Genomic DNA, 26,416 nt, shown 5'->3' with positions numbered 1-26,416 from the left:
GTGCAGTAAAAATTTAATAAAGCAGAGTTATTTTTGTCGCAAAAGACTAGTCTCTGCTCACTTGCATCTTTTATTCACAAGTCTTCACACATATCTTTCAGGTTATTCAACTCGTTGGATAGCAGCAACTTGCGCAAAAGCAAGCCTGCGAACAAAATCTTGAGCAAATCAGATCTTTGGACAAATCTATCCATCAACGGCCTTCGCAAATAGAAGTCGTCAAGCAACTTGGGAGTTATCTATACTACCCGAGTTGTTATCTAGACAAGTCTGTCTAGTTGCGGCTTGTAAAAAAAAGTCTACAGTTCCAGGCCTTCGGAGCACAGCACCCGAGCAACCCAGAGAGGTTGCAAAGGTAGGCTCTAGATGATGAAACCCTGAAGAGCCTACTCACCTAAAGAGTTTGACTGTCCAGATACTAGAGTACTTGCACCCAGCAAAAAGGGCTGCGTGTTAATTGCACTCAACATAGTGTATCTGAAGAGGCTCACAAGAGCAGCCTCGTGCATAGACACTCACGCTACCGCACGAGCAAACATCAAGGTAGTCCATGAGAGGCACTAAACCAAAAAAATTCACAAGTCGACAAGCCAACAAAAATTGCGACAAGACTTCAAAAAATTTACAATTCATACACATAACCTGTTTATATTACAAACAATTGTTTTTTGCAGATCACTCAAGGTTTATTTGACTAGCTACTTCTTGAGCAATAGGAGCCATCTCCTCCAGATACTGCTGGAACTACTCATCAAAGTAGTCCTCAGAAATGCCTTCTACCACAGGAGCCAAGTTGGCTTGTGGGTAGAACGACTTCACCATCATCAGCAGCTGCTTGGAGACAGACTCCACAATCTTCTTGACAAAACCGGTGACCTTCTCACGTACATCCCTGAGTATTTCTGCCAAGGGATGGGGCTCCACACCTTCCTCTAGAGGCTCCACCATGTCAGCAATGGGCTGAGCAGCTTCTATTAGCTCTTTGAGAGCAAGACCTTTGCCTCCAACTCAGCCTGCTACACTCAGAGTTTCTTCATCAAGTCAACAAGCTAGACCTCCTCGTCTTTGCGCAACTTCTTCTTGTTCTCGAATTTATGCTCCAAAGTCTCGTACTTTGTGGTGACCTTGTCAAATTCATCAATGACTCGGTAGTACGAGTTCTGCCAGTCCATGGCACGACCCTGGAGATCTTTGTTCTCCTTGGTGAGCTCTACAAAAATAAAGGCAAGGAACAAGTTATCGACAAAGGACAAACAAGTAATCGAAGACAATAGAGGATAACAGCTTACCCTCATTCCGATTTCTAAACCCTTTGTTGAGTTTCTGAAGGTGGTCCTTCTCCTCCACAGCATCTTGCATGGTATTCTAGTACTTGGCGGCTTGCCCGTCATACCTCATCAGTAGTCAGGAGGAATACTACCATTCTTTGGCTAGTTTATGCTCCAATGCCTCAGCCCGCTGGATGGTGTCCCCATACCCTTCAAAATAGTTCGATTTCTCGCGGGAGCGCTGGATCAGTGTCTTCAACATAGAGAAAAGTACTTGTATTAGCATCGAGTACCAATTTCAAGATGAAGATTAAGATGGAAGTAAAACTTACCTGTGTGTTCTTGCCTACTTGGTGATACATATCCATCAGCGTGGCCTTAAACCCCACGGTGGCCAGTGTAGGGATACGAGGTAGGCTACGCTAGCGCAAAATAAAATTTTTCTACCACGTAAACCAGGAAAACTAACGTATATGGATCACAGGATTACCACTCGACGCACTGGTGCGGAAGATGTAGGATCGCGTTGGGGCAGCGAAGTCGATCAGCATAGTCAAACACGTAGTCGATCACGTCGACATCAAGCAGCTCCTCAGCAGCTCGTCCACGTGCAGCAAGATCGTCCTCGTGTCGTGGTGAGTCATCGGCTCATTGTGCCTCGTCGGCTGCTCGTCGTGGCTCGGCGACGGCTCGTCCAAGTGCTGCAGGTGCAACACCTCCAAGGTATCCACACGTGTAGGGAGGAAGCGTCGCAAGCCGGACTGCTAGCTCCGCGAGTTCCAACAGGGTGAGGGCATGGGAGGTGCGGCAGATGTGTTTCGGCCAAAGGGATGAAACCCTAGGGAGCCCCACCCCTCTATTTATAAAGGTTACTGATGGGCCTCTGGGTCCGAGGCCCATTAGTACTTCTAAACCTAATCCAACTCGGACCATATCCAAATTGGGCTTCCAGCCCCTTAAGTGTGTGACCCTATGGGTTCGGATACAAATAGACATGGCCCGAGTACCCCTACTCAGCCCAATAGTCGGTCGCGGACTCTAGTAAGACGTGCCAACTCCTATACGCACACAAACATCATATCAGACAAACCGTCATAACATCATGTACATGCTATTCCCTTTGTCTCACGACATTTGGTCTAGCTTCAAGCCGACCGCTCTTTCTCGATCCTGTGATTCGGAATCCCTTTGTAGGTTAACTCTTAACCGTACGTAGCATGGCCATGCATTTCTGGATCCGATCACTCGAGGGGCCCAGAGATATCACTCTCAATCAGAGAGGGGCAAATCCCATCTTGATTGACCATGCCTCACAGCATGCTTCCTGACAAACCCGAAAGCTACCTTTTTAACTACCCTATTACGGTGTCATGTTTGATAGCCCATAAGTAAGTCGATCCACATCTTGAGTACATGCGACAATCTCAGGTCTAAGGACAAAGCGTACATGATGTGTAAAGAGAGAACTACTTCTCGCGTTGGGTCAGTCCTAGCACATGTCTCTACATATTCCTACATTATTAGGTTGACATCTCCATGTCCATGACTTGTGAAACATAGCCATCAACTAATACGTGTACTAGTCTAATATTCATGTGTGTCCACACATGAACACCGACTAGGGACAACTTTTAGAATAACCATACAAGTAAAGAGTTCCACATACAATTCACATAATTACAGATCAATTCAAGTAGCCTTTAATGGATATTCAATGAACATAATATACAAATCATGGATACAATCAGATATCATCATCTCTATGATTGCCTCTAGGGCATACCTCCAACAGTCTCCCACTTGCACTAGAGTCAACCTAGAATATATCTAATATCCATAGCTCTTATGTGCGCATCATGCTTAGACTGCGGGAGAGGCTTCGTCAGCGGATCAGAAATATTCAAATCCATCTATATTTTGCGTATCTTAATCCCACCACAATTAATGAAGTCTCTAATGAGATGAAATCGCCGCATAACATGTTTGTTCTTCTAGTGATTCCATGGTTCCTTTGCTTGCGCAATTGCCCCATTGTTATCACAGTAGAGATTCAATGGGCTGGATGCATTTGGGAACACACCAAGCTCAATAAGGAAATTCCTTATCCAAACACCCTCCTTCGCGGCTTCCGAAGCCGCAATGTACTCGGCTTCTGTCGTAGAATCGGCCACCGTCTCCTGCTTGGAACTCTTCCAACTAACAGCACCTCCATTTAGCGTGAACACAAATCCTGATTGTGACTTTGAATCATCTGTGTTAGTTTGGAAACTAGCATCGGTGTAACCTATTACAATGAGCTCCTCCTCACCTCCATAGACGAGGAACATATCTTTAGTCCTTCTTAAGTACTTAAGAATGTTTTTTCACCGTTGTCCAGTGACTTTCACCCGGATCAGACTGGTGTCTACTTGTCATACTTAGCGCATATGAAACATCTTGGCGAGTACTTATCATTGCATACATGATAGGTCCAATAGCCGAAGCATATGGCACTCTACTCATGCGATCCCGCTCATCAGTAGTTGAAGGACACTGAGTCTTGCTAAGGTGTATGCCATGTGACATAGGCAAGAACCCTTTCTTCACCTCTTCCCTGCTGAACCGCTTCAACACTTTGTCAATGTAAGTATCTTGGCTTAATCCTATAAGCCTTCTTGATCTATCTCTATAGATCTTAATGCCTAGAATATATGCCGCTTCCCCTAAGTCCTTCATCGAAAAACTATTTTTCAGTGAAGTCTTTACGGACTCAAGCACGAGAATGTTATTTCCAATCAGCAATATGCCATCCACATATAAGAATAGAAATACTATAGAGCGCCCACTAACCTTCTTGTAAACACAAGACTTTTCTTCGTTCTTGGTGAAACCAAACCCTTTGACCACTTCATCAAAACGAATGTTCCAACTCCTAGATGCTTGCTTCAATCCATAAATGGATCTCTAAAGCTTGCATACTTTTCCAGCATTTTTCGGATCGACAAAACCCTCGGGCTATATCATATACATGTCCTTAGTTAGGTTTCCATTCAGAAAGCTATCTTGACATTCATCTACCATATCTCATAATTGAAATATGCAACTATAGCTAGAATAATCCGAATGGACTTAAGCATCACTATGGGTGAGAAGGTCTTGTCGTAGTAAACTCCTTGAACTTGTTGAAAACTTTTTGCGACAAGTCGTGCTTTATACATGTGAACATTTCCATCCATGTCCTTTTTCTTCTTATAGATCCACTTGCACTCTATGGCTTTAACACCATTAGACGGGTCAACCAAGTTCCAAACTTGATTGTCTCCCATGGACTCTATTTCGGATTGCATGACACTCTGCCATTTTTCAGAGTCTATGTCCATCATTGCTTCTGCATATGTCGCAGGCTCATCATTGTCCAACAATAATATTTCCCGCATTTCGCGGAGCCTTGCCGACCTTCGTAGTTGTGGTGGTGCTTCTCTTGCCATGGGTGTCTCAACTTGTTCTGCTACGTTAGCATCACTCGTTGATTCTTGCCCGATCGTCTCATCTCCAACTTCTTCAAGATGCACTGTCTTTCCACTCTTTTCTCCTTTGAGAAACTCTTTCTCTAGGAAAACCCCGTTCCGAGCGACAAACACTTTACCCTCTGACCGGTTGTAAAAATAGTATCCTAAAGTTTCCTTTGGATATCCCACGAAATCGCATTTATCCGTCTTGGGTGTGATCTTTGTCCGACTGAAGTTTCTTGACAAACACTTACATCCCCAAATCTTTAGAAAAGACAAACTAGGAGTCTTTCCAGTCCACATCTCATATGGTGTCTTAACTACGGATTTAGACGGTACCCTATTAAGTGTGAAAGCTGCTGTTTCTAGAGCGTATCCCCAAAATGATAACGGTAGGTCCGATTGGCTCATCATTGATCGAACCATGTCTAACAAAGTTCGATTACGTCGCTCGGATACACCATTTCTCTGAGGTGTTCCATGCGGCGTAAGTTGTGGAACAATTCCGCAACTATTTAGATGATTGCTAAATTTGTGGCTCAAATACTCACCTCCACGATCAGATCGCAAGGCCTTAATTTTCTTGCCACGTTGATTTTCAACTTCATTCTGAAATTTCTTGAACTTTTCAAAGGTTTCAGACTTGTGCCTCATCAAGTAGACATATCCATATCTACTAAAATCATCAGTAAAAGTTATGAAGTATTGGTACCCTCCTCTGGCTGTCATGCTCATTGGTCCGCATACATCGGTATGTACAAGTTCCAACAAGTCTAATGCTCTCTTAGGAAAACCTATGAAAGGTGCCTTGGTCATCTTGCCCAGTAAGCAAGCCTCACATGTCTCGTATGATTCAAAATCAAACGAAGTTAAAATTCCATCATTATGGAGCTTCTTCATGCGTTTCTTACTTATATGACCCAAACGGCAATGCCACATGTAGGTAGTACTCAAATCATTAGGCCGAGGCCTTTTAGCATTTATGTTACAGTCAGGTGAACGATCAAGATTTAAAATAAACAATCCATTCACAATGGGTGCAAAAGCCATAAACATATCATTCTTAGAGATCACACAACCATTGTTTTCACTCGCAAATGAATAACCGTCCTTCATCAAACATGAAGGAGACATAATGTTTTGACTTAAACTAGGAACAAAATAAAAATTATTCAATTCTATAATAAATCCTGATGGGAGGTGGAGTTGCATCGTCCTGACGGTCAACGCAGCAACTCTTGCATTATTGCCCACACGGAAATCAACTTCTCCCTTTTCAACACTTCTACTTCTTACCATTCCCTGCATCGAATTGCAAATATGAGCAACCGATCCGGTATCAAATACCCAAAAATTAATAATTGTACCAACGAGAAATATGTTGTCTATAACATTAACAACAAGCGTACCTGAGGTGGAAGTACTCTTACTTCCGCCATTCTTCAACGAAGCTAGGTACTGCTTGCAATTTCTCTTCCAGTGACCAAGTTCGTGACAATAAAAGCACTCTTTGCCTGGAGCAGGTCTAGGTCCAGCTTTAACCTTGGGCGCTGGGTTTGGCTTCGCAGCCTTGCCCTTCTTCTTCCAAGAATTTCCCTTCTTCTTAAAGCTAGGCTTGTTCTATATAGCCATCACATGGCTGCTACTAGCACTTTTCTTAATGTCAGGCTCTACTGTTTTAAGCATGTCACATAGTTCATTCAGACCCTTCTCCGTCCCATGCATATGGTAGTTCGAGATGAAGTTCCCACAGCTAGACAGAAGAGATAAAAGAATGAAATCAGTGGCCAACTCTTGGCTCAGTGGGAAGCCTAGTTTCTCAAACCATTGAGTGTAACCAACCATATTGATTACATGTGGTCCTACTGCTGCGCCTTCTGCTAGCTTGCTCTCTACAAAGGCCTTAGACACATTGAACCTTTCAGTCCTGGCCTGTGTTTGGAAGATGTCTCTAAGCGCTACGATCATATCGTGTGCCTCATGGTTTGTTTCGAACTGCATCTGCAGCTCGGGTTCCATGCAAGCAAGCATAAGACAACTTACTTCGAGGTTAGCATTACATGCTTTCTTGTAAGCATTCTTAAAAGAAGCAGGTGCATCATCAGCAGGTTATTCTGGTAATGGGTTGTCTAGAAAATCTTCCTTTTTCTCAGCCCTGAGAACAATTCTCAGGTTACAGATCCAATCCGAGTAGTTTGTTCCATTCAACTTGTCCTTCTCAAGGACCGAACGCAAAGCAAATGGTGTGGTGCTGCTAGGTGCCATTTAATCTACAACAAAAATAATGCAAAATACACTAAGACAAATGTATCCATGATAGAGCAAATCACATTAAACTATTTAACAGAATCTACTTCCACTAAAATCAATATCCCTCTATTGATACTTAGTGATTCAGGATCCACAACTAACAAGTCTACTAGTGAGCTTTAGCATCACCGCTAGCAAACAAGGTAGATCAGTAAGCAACTTCTTGCTAATCATATCACATATGAGTCCTGTTGTTGGGTGACATCTCTATGTCTCGGCGCCCAACCTTTATGCCCCAAGGTCCTTAACCATTAAGATAACCTTGTTAAGCAAACCAACCCTTATGCGTGTAAGTGTCCGACACAAACCCGTCTAGTCAAGGAAAACTAGTGGCACCCTAATTTCATAGACCCACCACCAATTGTACAAGACATGGGATGGTGCAAGTTTTAGTTGGGAGGGCATACTAACTTAAACTTTGTGAGGGATTGTTCTACTTCTAACATCACATCATCCAGGAAGTAAAACATAAAGAATAACATGCACACAGTTGTGACACAGTATGGCCCGTTCTCTTATGGTGATCTCCATCTCCACAGAACCTGTCCACCATGGTGATCTTCATCTCCATGTTCCATGTGCGCCATCCTCCTAGTGATGAGTCCTCCAAGAACTGGAACATGCTATTGCATCTAATAGCTAGTAATAAAGATTACACAGTTGATTGGATCATCACAGATTGGTACACAGACCATTAAATACATTAAAGAGACAACACATATGGCTCCAGCCGTGTTGCCGTACGCGCGACACGCAGGTCACAAATGAGTTACACACATGCATCACATACACAAAGGGGCCATACTGATCACAAGATACATACATCTTGCAAAATAGAGTTAGGCGTTCTAATGTTCCAAACTTCAGAGGCCCGTAACTCCATCTTCCAAGCTGAATTTGGGAAATCTAATTTCATCAAAAATGGAAGAGCCGTTGAATTTTATGTGTAACTTTATCTGTAGATCAATTTTCATATAAAATTCACCTCGATTTGAGATCGTACCGAAAAGTTATGGCTGTTTTACCGAAGCACAAGCATACGGCAAAATTCCGACCCGGTAGTACATCCAATCTACTATTGCACATCTCATGTGCCTGGCCTATGAACCTACATTTCGATTCAACCAATCACATTGATCTTCGCTCACTGCAACTGGCATTATGTGTATCACTTAACTCCGATGGTGGAAATCCGATCAGTAGGAGTATGTCGTTACACGACCATTGCAGCAAGAACATGAAAACAGGCCATAGATCAATCTGAAAAACTCGCATATCGCCGTATGCACACATCCCAAATCCATAACAAAATAGCTACGGCTCTGATACCACTGTAGGGATACGAGGTAGACTATGCTAGCGCAAAACAAAATTTTTTCTACCATGTAAACCAGGAAAACTGTCGTATATGGATCATGGGATTACCACTTGACGCACTGGTGCGGAAGATGTAGAATCGCGTCGGGGCAAAGAAGTCGATCAGCGTAGTCGAACACGTACTCGATCACGTCGACGTTGAGCAGCTCCTCAGCAGCTCATCCACGTGCAGCAAGATCATCCTCGTGCCGTGGCTCGTTGTCAGCTCATCGTGGCTCGTCGGCGGGTCGTCCAAGTGCTGCAGGTGTAACACCTCCAAGGTATCCACACGTGCAGGGAGGAAGCGTCGCATGCCGGACTGCTAGGTCTGCAAGTTGCAACAAGGCAAGGGCGTAGGAGGCGCGGCATATGTGTTTCGTCCAAAGGGATGAAACCCTAGGACGCCCCACCCCTCTATTTATTGAGGTTCCTAATGGGCCTCTTGGTCCGAAGCCCATTAGTACTTCTAAACCTCATCATCAGATATCATCATGGCTACAGTGCGCCGCCCGAAAACTGTGGCGGGTCACATCGAGGAGCGCGGGCGCCTTTTTGCGCACCAAAGCCGCATCACATTTATGGCGAGATCAGTGGGGGCCCACGAGATCTGCACCCTTGTCCGCTGATCTGCGCCCGCCCTCGGGCGAGGTGAAGCTCTGTCCTATGGGTCTGGATCCGTCCGACCCCTTGCGCCTGGGGTTGGGCGAGGCGGAGCCTTGCGTCGAGGGGTCGGGCGAGTCCGACCCCTTCCACCCGGGGTCGGGCGAGGCGGAGACCTACCGCGAGGGATCGAACGCGTCCGACCCCTCTCGCCCGGGGGTCGGGCGAGGCAGAACTCTTTCGGCTGAAATGAGGAGTGGCCTCGGGGGGTCGTCACGTCCGACCCCTTGTCCCAGGGGTCGGGTCAGGTTGGCAGAGGTTACTGTTGCTGGAAGTGGGCCCGAGCCCTTATGACCGTTGTTTAAAGAGTATAAGGAGGTCCTTAATATTTCCCCCCAACAGCAGTCGAATACATCGATGTCGAGCAGCTCCTCAGCAACTCATCCACGTGCAGCGACATCCTTCTTGTGCCGCGGCTCGTCAAGCTTGTCGTCGGCTCATCAAGCTCTCATGCGGCGGCTCATCCAAGTGCTGCAGATGCAACACCTCCAAGGTATCCACACATGCGGGGAGGAAGCATCGCAAGCCGGACTGCTAGGTTCGCGAGTTACAACAAAGGCGTGGGCGTCGGAGGGGGCGCGGCTGTGGTTCGACCAAAAGGTTAAACCCTAGGGCGCCCCCACCCCTCAATATATAGAGGTTCCTAATGAGCCTCTCGATTTGAGGCCCATTAGTACTCTTAAACCTGGTCCAATTCAGATCATATCCCAATTAGGCTTCCAGCCCCTTAAGTGTGTGACCCTATAGGTTCGTATACGTATAGACATGGCGCGAGTACTCCTACTCATCCAATAGTTGGTAGCGGCCTCTAGCAAGACGTGCCAACTCCTATACACACACAAAGATCATATTAGGCGAACCATTACAACATCACGTACATGCTATTCCCTTTGCCTCACGATATTTGGTCTAGCTTCAAGCTGACCACTCTTTCTCGATCCTGTGATTCAAAATCCCTTTCTAGGTTAACTCATAACATCACGTAGCATGGCCATGCATTTCCAAATCTGATCACTCGAGGGGCCCAGAGATATCTCTCTCAAATAGAGAGGGCAAATTCCATCTTGATTGACCATGCCTCACAGCATGCTTCTTGACAAACCTGAAAGCTACCTTTATAACTACCCAGTTATGGTGTAGCGTTTGATAGCCCCTAAGTAAGTCGAACCACATCTTGAGTACATGCAACAATCTCAGGTCTAAGGACAAAGCGTACACATTGTATAAAGAGAGAACTATGTAACTCGTGTTAGGTCAGTCCTAGCACATGTCTCTACACGTGCCCACATTATTAGTTTGACATCTCCATGTCCATGACTTGTGAAACATAGTCATCAACTAATACATGTGCTAGTCTAATATTCATGTGTGTCCTCATATGAACTCCGACTAGGGACAACTTTTAGAATAACCATACAAGTAAAGAGTTTCACACACAATTCACATAATTGCAAATCCATTCAAGTAGCCTTTAATGGATATTCAAGAAACACAATATAAAACATGGATACAATTGAATATCATCATCTCTATGATTGCCTCTAGGGCATACCTCCAACACTACAGATACATCAAATGATGACATGATATCATGCATACGTGCAGCTACAAGAGACACCGCACCTGGAGCGACTTTGGGTGCGGGCTGCTCCTCCGGTGGCAGAACTTCAGACTCCAGGATCACTTCCTAGGCTGAGCGGCTGCTGCTATCAGCCCCAGACTTCGTAATTGGTCTCTCAGCTTCCACACTGGTGGATTTCCTGAAATGAGACAAGTATTATGACATACTACTCGGCGATACTACTCGACGACATCAAGTTAACATCGGTACACAGATACTTACTCAGTGGCCCTCTTTATCTTGATGGAGGGCCCAGTTCCTAGGCGCAGTGACTTGACGGTAGGTGACAACTTCTTTGGCATGGCTCGCCGGATCACAGTTGGATCCTTGGCAGCCTTAGCTGCCATCTTCTCCCTTTGGGTACTCGACGCTGGAACTTCTTCTATAGTCAGCAGCCTCTGCTGCACGACTACTATAGTCGGTTCTTCCACTTCTGTCTCCACCTCGACCACCTGCACATCAGCAATGTCAAACTTAAATTCTGGTGATAAAGCAAAACAGTGTACAGGTACTCGATCCTCAGGATCTTGTTACCTGAGATAGGACTTCATCGGCCGATGACTTCTTAACCACCCGTTTGGCGGCGGCAGTTCGCGCCTTCTTCGGGGGTGGTGCCACTTCAACTTCCTGAACAGCCTTCGCTGCATGCTTGGACGTCCCAGCAAATGACCCTACCTTGTCGGAAAGATGGGGCTTGACAATATATTGTTCAGCAGCCTCTGATTCAGAGCTGCTGAAGGAGGACCAGTCTGGCGAATCCTCCCTCTCCTTCTCCTCTTCTTCCTCGTCCTCCTCGAGCGCCCTCTGCACAGCCACAAGGGACTGTGCATGGGGCATGACGTGGGCACCAGGCGGAGGAGGGTTGGAGACATACAAGTTCAATTCATCCTGCAAACTAAAGACTAGTTAGCAAAGTGATAGATGCCAAAACAAGTACTAGGGAGCTGCAGGCCACGGGTACTTACAGAATTCGGCGGGTTAGTGGCGTAGTGCTGTCGCAAGATCTTCGGTATACACTTGAAGCATTTGAAGAAGCATTTCAAATGCGCCATCACTTCATCAGGGGACAACTCCTCCGACGTCATCCACATGGGTCATTGGGACCTGAGTAGTCGTACCCTACTATGTAATGCAACTGCAGGGGCTGGACACGCCTCCTCGTGAACCTGAAGGCTACACCAACGCTGGTCAGGGCATCCTTCTTGAGGCAGGCAATCTTCTCAATCAAGTCCGGCAGCTGAAAGCCATAGCAGTACTCGGCTCATCCAGCCAGTAGTTGTTCCACACTGGACGGTGGCCAGTGACCTTGGGAAGACGGGGCTCGTGATTTCCGATATAAAACTGTCATTGCTTCCAACCAGAATGGGAGTCTATGAGTTTGTACTCGATGTACTAGCTCTTGAACTACTTCCGAAGCTAGATCCCTGCCCCTCCGACTACTTCTGTGTGGTCCATCCAAGGTTGGGGCTTCACTCTGAAGAACTTCCTAAACAACTAGAAGTGGGGCTGAATGCCCAGGAAGGACTCGCAGAGGTGCACGAAGATCTCATTGTGCAAAATAGAATTGGGCTTGTGGTGGACTAGCTCCAGATTGTAGTACCTCAACAGACCCCTGAAGAAGTTGGACGACGATAGAGCCAGCCCACGCTCAACAAAGTGCGCAAAGATGACTGTCTCATCCGGGTAGCTCTCTAGTGGCCATGGATTGCCAGATGCTTCCCTTCAATCAACAAACTCCTTCTCCTGGAGAAGATTCGCATTCACCAGTACCTGGACGTCTGCCTCTTTCAAGATAGATTTCTTCCAAGTGTAGGCTTGAGTCAGCAGCGCCGTCTGGTCGGTCTTCCCGTACTTGGGCACCGGCAGTTTGATCTCCTTCTCTTTCTTGGCAGTGCTACAGGATGGCAAGCGGCGGCGCTAGGGCAATAGTGCTCGAGGATGGCAAGCGGCGGCGCTCAGGCAACAGTGAGAAGAGGAACGGGCGCACTAGCTCGGGTAACTGGAAGGGATAAGATTCCTCCGGTATTTATAACCGCGGCACAGGTAATCGAGTGGCGAGAATTATGGGGAATATTCCATTTTTTAAGCCATCAGTTATCGCCGGAACAGTTACCAAGTTTTTCAGCAGAGATAAGATTTCTAAAGACGAACGGTCACATGGACCAGTGGTTGACCCTTATACCCAAACTAGTCATGTAACAGCTCAGGGGTTGTGTGCCACGTGCCCATTGGAAAAAAAGTTTTTTCTCCGGGTTTTAAGGGAAAAAAGATGTGAAATTACAAGATTGACCCTCAGCCTGATTCTTTGATTCAACCTAAGGCTCAGGGGCTACTCCATATGGAGTGTGATTTTCATCGTACTTCCATATAAAGATTCAAGATTGAAGATCCAAGATTCAAGACTAAGTTGAATGAGGCTTGAGCACCTTCTAGCCGCATGGCAGTACTCGAGCACATTCGAAGACTCAATCCGATCGAGTACTCAAAAAGAGCATCACAAACTAGTTGGAGATGTCTACAGAAGTACTCAGAACTGCTGCATTTGACTAAAAAGTACTCGGGGTTTGTCAGCCATACATCTATGGGCCCACCGGGAGGCTTGGACAGTTCTACATACGGGGTTGTACACCAAGATGTGTCAAACATGGAGACTACGGTGCAGGATGGCGTGGTCTATGTGGAGAACAGGGACTAGTTGAGGATTAGGAAACTACTCATAGCAATTAGAGTAGGATTCTCTGGTTGAGTCTGACTAGTACTCTTGTAAACAACCGACCTATAATCCTACCCCTGGCAATACAAGGCGAGGTAGGGACCCGCTCCAAACGATGATCAATCAATACAATCCAACCAACACATAGGACGTAGGGTATTACACGACATAAGCGGCCTGAACCTATCTAAATCATGTGTTTGAGTTCTTGGTCTTTGGCAAGCCCCACGCATAAAACACTACCTTGGGTAACCCCTCGGTAGGTTGCTAGGTCTAAACACCGATAGCCAAGGTACGTTCTTGATGGATTGCTGAGTGCCACGACACAAGAGATGGCAGCCCCTTCTCACCGTTTTCTGCTTGTGATGGATACTTGGGCAGAAGCTCAACCTAGGCTAAACCCTATCTGCATGGGTTTGCACATGCACCAATTTCCCCGAGTGCGCACCACTCACAAGACTCTTTTGGGAGCCCTGGAACGCTTCGCGTTGTGAACCTTCTCATCAAAATCTTAGCAAGTTGTGGTGGGTTGAGAGTAGTTAAGAGGATGGGTTGTGGCTTTTGCTCTTGTATCACGACGTAGATGCTTACTATGTATCGTGCCCTATGTGCTAAACTTTTGAACTTTGGTGGTTGCAACTTGTTAAGTTAATGTTGGTTTAATTATGGTTCTTGTTCCTTTAAATTCCTTCATATCCTGCTTCATTTGTGCAAGTTATATCATGTTCATTTAATTTATTGCTTACTGAAATTTATGTTTGGGCCAATCTAATTGCTTAGAATGATGTGAAGAAGCATCATATTGCATCCATACATTGCATACATGTTAATATACATATGGGTTATCTTTTGGAGCAACTTTATCATGATTTTCTCGCTGTTTTGATGTCCAAAACTGAGCCTAAACTCAGTGGTATACTTGCTGTCCAAAATCTATCAATGTTATCTTGTCCCTTCTAACACTCTATACATGTGTTATTCTCTAATGTTTTTGACCACAATCCAATCTATACTAAATCTTTATCTTATCGCTAACCAAATCTAATTGGACGACAGGATGAGGAACCGTTCGGGCCTTGAGCATGGTGAAGCCTCGGGCGAGGATAATATTCCTCCCCCTCCCGTGAATCCCTCTCTTATGATGTGCTTGTCCAACAGACTCAGCTCATTGAACAACTTGTCCAAAACATGGGCAATCCACTTAGGAGGGAGGCACCCCCGGTGCATGGTCATGGGGATTTCTTTAGCACCGGCCCTCCTATCTTCCGTGGAACCAAGGACCCTCTCGACACGGATTATTGGCTTGGTACTATTGAGCAAAACCTTGGTCTCCTTCGGTGTGATGAGCATGACAAGGTTCTCTTTGCCGCTCATCAACTTCAAGATGCTGCTGGAGATTGGTGGCGTGGTGTGCTTGCCGCGCGACCACCGCTTCACTTGGGAGGAATTTCGGACGGTGTTTCGCGCCTATCACATTCCCAAGGGAATTTCTTAGCCTCACTCAAGGCAACAATGATGTGATGACTTATTTGCATGCCTTCAACGTTCTCGCTCCATACGCTCCCGAGGAGGTGTCTAGTGATGCCAAGAAGAGAGAACGCTTTTATGAAGGGCTCTCGAAGGAAATGCAAGACAAGCTCTCTACCAACAAGTTTGTTGATTTTAATGATATGGTTGATGTGGCTATCCAAGCCGAGCACAAGAGGAAGAAGCTTGAAGCAAAGAGAAGCGTGCCACTTCTACTTTGGCGGGAGGTAGCTCTTCACTTCCGTGTATGGGGCCTTCTCCTCCTCCTCGTACACCGGGTGCCCCTCCCCCACGTCCTATGTGGATTATGTGTTGCCCTTCCAATTCTCAAGGACAAGTATCAAGGCCCGCCAACCCTAGTTAGAACAATACTAGTGGTGGTCCAAGGGGTCCATGCTACAATTGTGGTGGTGTGGGCCATATTTCTAAGAATTGCCCCTCTCCAAGGCAAGTTAGTGCTCCCAATGCACCAAGGCAAGGAAACCCTCTACCTCAAGTTACATGTCAAGGGAACAAGAATCAACAAGCTCCAAAGCATGGCCGCCTCAACTATCTCACCGTGGAGGAAATTCCAGAGGATGCCGAAGTACTCTAGGGTATGCTACTCATAAATTCCTCTCCCACCGTAGTTTTTTTGTTATTCCGGAGCTACTCGTTCATTCATCAACAAGAGTCTAGGGCTACATCATAAGTTTAATGTTCAAAACCTATCATTCCCATATATCATTGACTCACCGGGTGGGAAAATCATTGCTAGATATTTTGTTGAAAAGGTTCCAATTCTCATAGAGGGAGTTATCTTTAAAGCCAATCTTCTCATACTAGATAAGTTGGGTTTGGATGTTATTCTTGGAATGAAATGGATGGGTAGACATGATGGGATTATCAAGTGTGGACCTCGCACAGTGGATCTTTTACACTATTCTGGCAAGAGAGTCACCCTTTCTCTTGATAAAGAAGAGTCTTGTCTCTATACCATGTCAGGTACTGAAATCACAGCATTGGAAGAAATTCCCGTGGTTTGCAAGTATTCGGATGTCTTTCCAGAGGAATTACCGAGAATGCCTCTCAATAGTGAGGTTGAGTTTGCCATCAAGCTATTACCCAGAATGGCTCCAATCTCAAAATGTCCCTATCATATGCCTCCTAACGAGTTGAAGGAATTGAAAAAGCAACTCAAGGTCTTATTGGAAAAGGAGTTTATTCGTCTGAGCTCCTCACCTTGGGGATGCTCGGCTCTCTTTCTGAAAAAGAAGGATGAGAGTTTACGGATGTCTGTTGACTACCGTTCATTAAATGAAGTAACCGTTAAGAATAAATATCCTCTTCCTCACATTGATATCTTGTTTGACCAATTATCCGGTGCTCGTTATTTCTCTAAGATTGATCTAAGGTTGGGGTATCATCAAATAACGATCTGAAAAGAAGACATTCCTAAAATGGCATTTTCTACTCGGTATGGACTTTATGAATATACCGTCATGTCCTTTGATCTAACCAATGCACCGGCCTACTTCATGTACCTTATGAATAGCATATTCATGGAAGATCTTGATGTCTTTGTTGTGATATTCATTGATGACATCCTTATCTACTCCAAGACCAAAGAAGAACATGCTTGTCATCTTCACATTGTTCTCCAAAGGCTTAGAGATCATCGCCTTTATGCCAAGTTTAGCAAGTGTGAGTTTTGGCTAGAAGAAGTACCTTTTCTTGGTCATGTTCTCTCTAAGGATTGCGTTGCGATGGATCCTAGTAAGGTGCAAGATGTTGTTGATTGGGAGCAACCAAAAAGTGTCTCTGACATTAGTAGTTTCCTTGGGCTAGCGGGATATTACCACCGGTTCATTGAAAACTTCTCAAAGATTGCGAGGCCTATGACTGAATTATTGAAGAATGGGGTCAAGTTTGAGTGGTCCAAGGAGTGTGAAGAAGCTTTCCAAACCTTGAAATCTCATCTCACTACCACTCCCGTTCTTGCTCAACCAAACATCCACAAGAGCTTTGATGTCTATTGTGATGCATATCGCATTGGTCTCGGGTGCATCCTTATGCAAGAAGGTCAAGTGGTAGCTTATGCTTCTCATCAACTAAGCGTCATGAAGAAAACTATCCCACACATGATCTAGAACTTACGGCTATTGTTCATGCCCTAGAGATATGGCGTCACTATCTCCTTGGTAATCATTGCAATATCTACAACAATCAGAAGAGCCTTAAGTATATCTTCACCCAATCCAACCTTAATATGAGACAACGAAGATGTCTTGAGTTGATCAAGGATTATGATTTTGAAGTCCACTATCATCCCGGGAAGGCGAATGTTGTTGCCGATGCTGAGTCGCAAGGCTAGGTGCTATTGTTTGACCATTGAACCTCACATGAACACTCTATGTGATCAGTTTCAAAAACTTGGAATTAGGATGGTCAAAGAAGGTTCTCTTGCTACTCTCATTGTTAAGCCTGATCTTTATGACCAAATCAAAGAAGCTCAAAGGGATAACAAAGGGATGGCCCGAATTCTTGCTTTAAAGAAGGAGGGCAAGGCCCAATGTTTCTCCATTGATGATCAAGGCGTCATTTGCTTTGGGAAGAGAGTTGTTGTGCCCAAGGTCCCCAAGTTGAAGTGTCTCATTCTTGAAGAAGCTCATAACTCTCAACTTTCTATTCACCCGGGAAGTACTAAAATGTATCAAGATCTCAAGCAAAGGTTTTGGTGGACTCGCATGAAGCGAGAAATCGCTCGGTATGTTGCCAAATGTGATGTTTGCTAAAGGGTTAAAGCCGAACATCTCAAACTGACCGGCACCCTTCAAACCTTGCCTATTCCATCTTGGAACTGAGAAGACATTGCAATGGATTTTATCACTGGCCTACCGAAGGCTTCTCAAGGGTATGATTCTATTGACGAAATCGGCTCGCTTTCTTCCGGTAAAAGCCACCTACCTTGCCAAGCAAAATGCGAAGCTATATCTCACTAGAATAGTATGTCTCCATGGTGTCCCAAAAACCATAGTCTCCGATCGTGGTCCTCAATTTGTTGCTCACTTTTGGAAAAGTCTTCACAATGCCATGGGAACCAATCTCACTTATAGTACCGCTTATCATCCTCAAACCGATGGTCAAACCGAAAGAGTTAATCAAGTCCTAAAAGATATGTTGTGGGCTTGTGTGCTTATTTATGAGAAGAAGTGGGTAACTTGCTTGCCATTTGCGGAATTCTCTTATAACAATAGCTATCAAGCAAGTATCAAGATATCCCCTTTTGAAGTTTTCTATGGAAGGAGGTGTAGAACTCCTATCAATTGGTTCAAATCCAAGGAAAGACCTTTCTTTTGTCTCAATTTCGTAATGGAGGTTGAAGAACAAGTGAAGACCATTCGTGAGAACCTTCACGTAGCTCAATGTCGCCAAAAGAATTATGCTGATCTTCGTCGTCGTGAGCTACATTTCGAAGTTGGTGACCATGTATACCTTAAGGTCTCTCCTTTCAAGGGCACTTGTCGTTTCCTAGTGAAGGGAAAATTGGCTCCTCAATATGTTGGACCATACAAAATCACCAAAAGAATCGGCGTCGTGGCCTATCAATTGGAACTTCCTCCATCACTTTCCGTCGTTCATAATGTGTTTCATGTATCTCAACTAAAGAAGTGTCTTAGTGTGCCAACTGAAAATGTGGACTTGGAAATTCTTGACCTTCGACTGAGCCTAACTTATGATGAGCATCCTATTAGTATTCTTGATCACATTGAGAGGAATATGAGAAAGGGAGATGTCAAGTTTGTCAAGGTTCAATGGAGTAACCACTCCGAAGATGAAGCAACTTGGGAACGTGAGGATAAAATGAGAGAAGAGTATCCCGAGGTTTTCTCTGATGAGTAAACCCTACCTACACCGAGCACACCATGTTTCCTTGTGTTAATTAATCTATCTATATCTTTATATGTGTACACAATCACCACCAAAAAGGTCTCACTAATCCCTCACTAACCAACCATGTCCTTGTGAAATCTCTTGGTTAAATTAACATGTCTAGGTGAATGTGGCCTCTCTAACCATGGGGTTTTTCATGAATTCCTTGCTATCCCTCCATTCTACCTTTCAACTCATCACTTGAATCTCACGATAAGATTCTCTTAAGGGGGAAGATTTGTCACGATCCGAAGTTGCAAAACAAGTTTAACATGTTAACATGAGCATCATGAACATCATTTGTGCATAATTCAGCATCATGGCCATGCATTTGTTTAAGTTCACATGATTGTTGTTTATTGTTGAAATTCAAACTTGTGAAGCAACTCATATTTCTGCTATGAAACTGTGCCTCCTGCTATGTTATTTTATTTAAATACCAGGTGCAATTTGATGATTTTACAGTAATTTTACTTAATTTTTCAGTTATGTTTCCTTATGCTAAAAAATTCATTTAAGTTTCAGTTTTGGCTGTTTTCTTTTGTCAATTCTGTCAAAACCTGAGAAGTTCTTGAGGTGATTCTTGTGGCATTGTGTTCTTTGTGATTTTATCTTTCGAATAATTATTTTTTGAGAGATTTTTGTATTCCTATAGCTGTGTTATTTGAGTGGGGAAAGTTGAACGGTTTGAACTTGGCCGGGCCCACGCATCAAACTCCTTTTCCTCCTCTCACGTGCCTGCGCGCCCGCCCGTTGGGCAGCACCGGCGGCACCTACCACGCTACCATGGCCGAACTGGCCACCGTCACTCTGCCCCATGCGAAATGTCGCCCCTGCCTTGCCTTACTCCTCCTTTGTAAGCTCAAGCGCCTGCTCCCCCAAACCCTACCCCATCCGCCACCAGTGCCGCCGCCACGTCCAAGCATCGCCGCCGCCTTTGCCGGCCCGATTCGCCACCGATAGTAAGCCACCGGCCGATTCCTCGTGCTCGAAGCTTCCTCGCAAGCCCACAAACCTATTCCGCCACTCATCGGCCGCCCTCCTCTCTTGTGCAAGGCGCTCGCCGGCCACCACCGTCCGCCGCCCGCCGCCGCCCTTGGAGCTCCACTACGCCACCTCCTCCTCGCGGTTGAGCCTTGTCGGTGAGCCCCTTGACCTTGGGGCACAGCCCGCGACCCCACCGCGCCGCGCCGTTCCCCCCGCCGCCGCCAGCTAGGGCCATGGCCAGCCACGCGACGTGCAACACTAGTGCCTCTGTGTGTGTGCGTGCGCACGCGTGGGGGGTGTTGTGTGGGAAGAAGAAAGAAGGAGAGGGGGTATGGGAAAGTTTTAGGGACCTAAGTGCAAGAGTTCAATAGATCTGAGGGTTTTAATGCTAGATGACCGCAGTTTTCTTTTGTTTCCTAGATTTAAATGGTTACAAATTTGGGAAATGCATAGAAATGTGTAGAAAAATGCTAAAAATATGAAACTTATTTTGTTGTGTTCCTGACGATATCTAGTTTATTTCAAAAATGATCATGTTTATGTTCCTGTTCTATATCTGGTGCTATGATTTATTTTGTCCTAAGAGTTGTTAAATGCTTTATACATCATGTGGTGGTCCAAAAATTGTGAACCCAATTTTGTTAGTTTCAATTTGTCATGTATGTTCTAGATCTGCAACTTGTATTAGTGCAATCTATGGTTTGCATGCTATTTTAAATCCAATGCTTGTTTGCTATCTTAATTTTGTTTTTTGCATAATAATTAGTGGAAAATTGAAAAAGTGTTGAATACACTTCTGTTAGCCTGTGTTTTTTTGCATAGAATCCAGTAAAAATGATGTTGATGCTTTTCTGGTTGATTTCCATGCCTTTTAGGATTTAATGTGCTTAATGGTAGTTTGTCTTGTTTATTTTACATCTCCACATTGAAAATTGATTTTGATGAGAATCCAATTTTCATGATTTTGTATTGTTGTCTTCTGTCAGTATAATTTATTTCATATTTTTTCTCGACAAATGATCTTAATCTTGCAATTTCGTGCTTCCTTTTGGCTTACCATGTAAAATACTCTCTCCTCGTTCTTGTATGATTTTATACTATTTTTAGCTAGATTGTTCTGTTAACAATTCATTTCTTACTGTTTCTATTATTTTCCATGCATTTCATGAGCATTTGCACTCATAGCATCATCTCTAATGCATGCACGCATTTCATTCATTTTAGAGAGCAACTTGCGGAGAACGTGACCGTTGAGCCCGAAGCCGAGGCCAAAGTAGAGGTTGAGGTTGAGCCCGAGGAAAACCAAGGCAAGCAGCTATGCATACTTATCCTACTTTATAAATAAATTGTTACTATGTATAGCTATGGGATGCACGTGGGTTATCTATCTTATTGCATTATTAGAACCTATATCTTTGTTTTTATGGCCTCCCTTGCTTTGTTATCATATACCTTGTCGCTCGAGTAGTATGGGTAATAATGAATTAATCTCGTAATTGCTTATCCATGCTTAATCATAGAATGATCACTTTAGTAAGGGAATGGTTATAGGGTAATCAACATCATTTCTACTAAGGTTCTTTATGTTGTTGAATAAATGAACATGATGGTTAATTGGATACGAGATTTGAGTGGTGTGTAGGGCCACGAGAATGGAGTCTCGGTGACATAGACCGCTTGAGTCGACTAAGGACCATCCATTGTTGATGTTGATTTGAGCACCTTTTTCGTGCTACCACATGTTCCCGAATGGGATGAATAAGCCTAATACCTTACTTGACTCACTCTATGAGGCACAGTCCTAGATGTGTGGTCCTTGGACTATGTAGAGGAGCCTAGGAGTATCTCTGGTGGACCTAGGTTGTCCTCCACACAAGCTAGGCGTGTTTTACTCATAGTTTGGGGCGGGTTGGAAAGGGTTGGCATGAGTACCCCCCCCTTGCGCACCATTGATCGAGTGTGCGAGCCGCAAGGTCCTCGAGTCGTGTGGGTAAAGAGAACACCCTTGCAACATTAAATCAATTTGAATTGCCGCTCTCTCGGTTATGAGCAAGCTCAAGTCCCATGAATTCATCGTAGAGTCATCGGATGCTTTTGATACTTGTTCATATGTTTATGATCTATGTTACCATGTTGATGCAATTGTTTTCAACTAAAATTTGTGGTGGGTTTAGGCAAGATTAATAAAACTTACTAGATATCCATAGGGTGTTATTCACATGCTTATGGTCAAAAATTAAAGATAGGATGAGATAGGATTTTGCAAATCTACTTAACCTTAAAGCCTTACTCCTTGTTCACCCTTATGCATGCTCCTTGTAATATATTTGCATAAGACTTGCGAGTACTTTTTGTACTCATGTTGCTATCGCTCACTAAAGTTGCAGGTGAACTAGAGGCCGTGTTCGGTCACTTTTACCCCACCGATCTGAGGGTGGGTGATGAGTGACTAGAACGATTGTTTGTTGCTTCGGTGGTGTTTTTGGGCAATGACACCATCATTTGTTTTGCATTTTTTTCTATTGTATCCGCTGTGTAGATGTGCTCTTTTCTTGGGTGAGATGTTGAGAAAACTTAAACCTTAATGTTTAATCTCATGTTGTTGTTGTCACGAGTCCAAGACTTATATTTTGGAGCTCATTTAATTAAATTTCAGAATTGAACCATGTTTGTAATGAAATTGTAATCTTAATCGTTGAACTTGTGTAATGATTAAAATTGCTCTTTATGGTTCATGTGGTGATGTGTGATTTGTACGGTTGGTGTTGCTCGAGCTTGGGCATGTTGTGAAATACCTACCGAGACTACCGGATTAATCTATAGTTATGTTGAATTGCACCGAGTCTTGCATCACTAGGCGTGGGTTGTCACTTGACACGTCGCAAGATGAGTAAGTGTCGACTCTCATTCTATTGGCATGACCGTCAATTCACTTAATTCAAGTTCAAATTGAGCGGTTCTCATAAGAAGCATCGGCCATGGAGTTCCACGGTGAAATTAAATTCGAAGTCACAATGAAACCAACTAACATAATCGGCATGAACTCACGACGCGGCAGGACGATCAATACGTACCATGAAGCACAACCACTTCCACTCGATACTGTCATCATTGATGACCCGGGTCGGTGCCATGCCCCAGTAGCTCACATCCTCTTCCTCGTGCTCTCTCTTCTTCTCCTTAGTGGTGTCTGTCAGCGCCACATTGAAGCAGCCTGGTGCTGGCACCATAGCTGTCATACTAGCCAAGTGAGCGCGTGCTATCCAGGGCATATGCACCACTGGCCCGAGCATGGACATGGGTGAGTGGCCAGCAACTGACCCCATCGAGAAAAGACACATTCCCAGAATCGTGATCATCGCCGACCCCACGGCACGCCGCGCTGACTTCATCACCATGGCCATTTCTTGTTGCTTCTTGCCTATGCGGTTAATTCCTAAGACCAACTATCTTGTGAACTTGTGAATTTGTGATGTGTTGTGTGCAGAGACAGAGAGAAGGGGTTTATATAAGCGAAGAGGGGAGGGGCCGAGAGAGCGCGCTCGGTTGCTCGCCCCAGCTTGCCACGCCTTGGATTTGGCGTCGCCAAAAAAATCTTGCAGGTGCTTGGATCATCAATAAGCTGCAGCACGCCACAAGATTTCCATAGCCAGCCAGTTCACAGGTATGGCGCCGCAAGTTCAGCACTGCCACACGCACGGCGTGGCAATATATCTGCGGCCGGGAAGCAAACAGCCCCGTAGTTGCCAAATTGGCAGCTGGCTGATTAGGGCCTACAAGCTTAGTGGTAAATAGAGAATTAGAATTAGTAACATGAAAAGAGTGCCTTTTTCTCTCGCTATTTTAAATTTTCAGGATTTCTACTACTTTCATTTACTATCGGTGATTCGGTGTAAGCTGAGCATCCTAGTGTTTAGGTCACCAATAGCACTTGTTCCCTTTTTCTTCTTTTACAAATTGCATGTCTTAGAGCATGCTTGTTCAGCTGTAGATTGTGGCATATCTTAGAAGATCATTCGTGGCAATCTTAGAGTCGTCATGCAACATTGTGTGACTCTATGTATATACATTTATTGGCTCGCTTTGACATTGTTCCCTCGAGTACTCAGTTCGTCTAAAACCTATATTACTACTGGGCAAACGACCAATTGTACCGATTTCCAATCCCCCCTTTAGTATCAGTTGTACAACCGGTATTCTATGTCGGTACGGGTCCTTTAGTACCGGGTCAAATAACCGGTACTAAAGGGTACTCATTAGTACCGGTTCGTTGTGTTTTTCGCCAAAAAAATAAAGAAAAAATACGGCGAACATTCGGGAGGCACCCACACATGCCCGCACACGCGTAACATGTAGGATTCAAACTCATGACCTCAAGCCTCGTGTGAGGCTTCATTACCATCTCACCTACACATCACATGTGATGGAGGTAGATATCCTTTCCTTTTGAAGTAACCCGTGAAGAGACCACATCACATGTGATGAAGGTAGATATGCTTTCCTTTTGAAGTAACCCGTGAAGAGACCTTAAATAGCGGGTCATAACACCACCCGGTACTAAAAGTGACCCTTTAGTACCGATTGGTGTTATGACCAGGTACTAAATATTGTAGCACCTTTAGTACCAGGTCATAACACCACCTAATACTAAATGGTCACTTTTAGTACCAGGTGATATTATGACCCGGTACTAAAGACCTCCGGGGACCTCCAAATTTGGATCCGGTACTAATGTTAGCATTAGTACCGGGTCAAAATGCAACCGGTACTAAGGCCGAGGATGAATGCTCATATTGATATGGCAGGGGCTGTTCCCAATCTTTCGATGAGAGGAGGAGTAACTTTGATTTGGGGGTGGAATCAACGTTGGCTGTCCGACTACAACAATCACAGGATGCTGTGCCTTAGCAACAGGTACACCGATTCCGACGTTGGTTGTTCTTGCCGAGCCAAGAACACCCTTGAACCTGCTAGCAATCGAGAACAAACAAGAACAAGATGAACAAGCAAATAAACACACGGATCTGAACCAAATGAAACCTGAATCACGAGTTGGGGTCTTGAATCAAGCAAATCGGGTGGTCTAGTCGACACACGCGTTCACTAGGAAGTAGCAGTAGCTAAACTTGCATCTAAACAAAACCCAAGTTCATCCTGGTGGCTGCTAGATGTATTTATACATGGGCAACAGCAAGGAGGCATGGGAGGGTGTAAACCCTAAGCTGGAAAGGGCCCCTAGTGGGCTGCACGAGATATAAGGGTTTCAGCCTAAGACTGGAAGGCCGAAAGTCTCTTTGTCAATTCTGCTCAGCTCCGGTGGAATTTTGTCATGAGGTTGGATCCATCTGAAAGTAGACTTCAAAATCTTTCCAATGAGTACTCATATGCCTCAAACAACATCCGGAGTTGAGAAATATTACCACATCAGTTTGATGTTGCCTGGTTGTACGAACTTGAAGTCTGAACTTGATGTCCGATCTTGTGCTTTCTTATTGTTTTATCTTGATGCCCAAACTGATTGGTTGATCCATTAGGCTCCTCTCCATCATTCCTAATAATAATAAAATCATCACAATGACTTAGTAGCATCCAATTCTGAGATGAGGGTTTATGGACAGCGAGGAACGAGTTAACCTGATATTTAGCTCTCGTGCACGGGCTCTTGTCATTGGTCCTTGCTGCATAGTAGGCATGGTTGTATCATTGGAAGGGATGTCCTCATCATCCTCCCCTTCTTGCATGTGAGTCGTCCTCGACTCAAGTTCATCTTCCTCGCCCAAATATGGTTTCAAATCTACAATGTTAAATGTGGGGCTGACCCCAAAATCTGGAGACAACTCAAGTTTGTATGCATTATCATTGATCTTAGCTACAACTTTAAAAGGACCAGCAGCTCTCGGAAGCAACTTTAACTTTCTCAAATCAGGAAACCGATCCTTTCTCAAGTGCAGCCAAACCAAATCACCCGGTTCGAAAGTAACATGCTTCTTTCCTAAGCTACCAGCAAGTTTATATTTAGCATTCATGTTCTCTATGTTCTCTTTTGTGGTCTCATGCATTTTTAACATCAACTCAGCACGTTGTTTAGCATCAAAATTCAATCTCTCAGAAGTTGGTAAAGGCAGCAAATCAATAGGGGCACGAGGCACAAAACCATAAACAATCTCAAAAGGGCTCTTTTTAGTAGTAGAGTGTTGTGAACGATTGTAAGCAAACTCAATATGAGGCAAACATTCTTCCCACATTTTTATGTTCTTTTTTCAAAACTGCCCTAAGCATGGTAGATAAAGTTCTATTCACAACCTCGGTTTGTCCATCAGTTTGGGGATGACAAGTAGTGGAAAAAAGCAACTTAGTACCCAATTTAGCCCACAAAGTTCTCCAAAAATGACTAAGAAATTTTGCATCACGATCTGAAACAATTGTGTTTGGTACACCATGCAAACGAACAATCTCACGAAAGAACAATTCAACAACATGAGTAGCGTCATCGGTCTTATGACATGGTATAAAATGTGCCATCTTAGAAAATCTATCCACAACCACAAAGACACTATCCCTCCCCTTCTTTGTT

The 26,416-nt window shown here is 44.5% G+C and overlaps 1 pseudogene; it reads right to left on the bottom strand.

The window, feature by feature from the left end:
* The window catches only part of LOC117854301 (ubiquinol oxidase 1a, mitochondrial-like), a 93,595-nt pseudogene extending 70,523 nt beyond the window's left edge, over positions 1-23,072 (bottom strand).
* Between the last annotated feature and the right edge of the window lie 3,344 nt (positions 23,073-26,416).

Source organism: Setaria viridis, chromosome 1 (assembly GCF_005286985.2).
Source record: "Setaria viridis chromosome 1, Setaria_viridis_v4.0, whole genome shotgun sequence".
NCBI lineage: Eukaryota > Viridiplantae > Streptophyta > Magnoliopsida > Poales > Poaceae > Setaria > Setaria viridis.
This window is presented reverse-complemented; position numbering and strand designations above follow the sequence as displayed.